Source organism: Salvelinus sp. IW2-2015, unplaced genomic scaffold (assembly GCF_002910315.2).
Source record: "Salvelinus sp. IW2-2015 unplaced genomic scaffold, ASM291031v2 Un_scaffold1674, whole genome shotgun sequence".
Taxonomy (NCBI): Eukaryota; Metazoa; Chordata; class Actinopteri; order Salmoniformes; family Salmonidae; genus Salvelinus; species Salvelinus sp. IW2-2015.
This window is the reverse complement of record NW_019943076.1, coordinates 76,429-77,505: the sequence shown is the minus strand read 5'-3', so window position 1 is coordinate 77,505 and position 1,077 is coordinate 76,429.

Here is a 1,077-nt window from a genome sequence, read left to right as displayed (position 1 = left end):
GGTAATAATGACATAATCGACATTCTATAGTAACACTAGTCCCGTACGAATAGGGTTAAAGAAGGATTTTTAAGTCTTGAGACAATTGAGACATGGATTGTGTATGTGTGTCATTCAGAAGGTGAATGGACAAGACAAAAAGATTCAAGTGCCTTTTAAAACGGGGTATGGTAGTAGGTGCCAGGCGCACCGGTTTGTGTCAAGAACTGCGAGAGTGGAGGAAGAGGAGAGAGTGGAGGAAGAGGAGAGAGTGGAGGAGAAGAGGAGAGAGTGGAGGAGGGAGTGTTTGTTATCATCAAACATCTTTCCTCTGTGATGCTGTACACACATTCACACTATAGGAGAAAGCGCTTCGGAGATGAAATTATTTTTCTTAGTAAATGTACCGCGCCTTTTCATTCCCCACCCAGCACACAAGCACAAAGAGCAGATTCATATTTTCTCCATCGTTTCATGTCCCACATCACCATAACAACAATATGAGATCGAATTCAGGGCTCTACTCATTCCGCATCGTGGAAGTACAGCGTGATTGAAATGTGAAGGCAATGTAACCGCGTTAGTGGAGATTCACGGCAAACACTGCATATGTCAGCACATTCACAAATGACCTGTAACGCATTTCTGTAACGCTTTGGCAATACAGATTGAATGGTGCCCACGTCCCTTAAACTGAAGTAAAACCCTCACCCCCGCCTTCTCTCACGCTCTCTCTGAGACACACAGAATAATAGGAAACTATTTTACTGTATTTTATTGATGTGTGTGTATATATATTTAAAAAATACAATGTTCAATGTAACCCTGAACGTAAAAACTCAAATAAAAATATTAATTCCCCTATATCATCATCCTACACTGGCTATGGAGTTACATTTAATACATGTACTGTTATGATTCTCCTTGTACCTCGTTAGTAGACATCTAGAGGGAATTAAACTGTAGACTGTGTTCCAATCTAGAACACAGCCACGGTCGTCGTCATGGTTACAACAACTTCTTCTCAAACGGCTTCTTCCAGGTGGGCAGGATCTGGACGTAGACCTTTTCAATCTGTAACCAATCACAACAGATCTT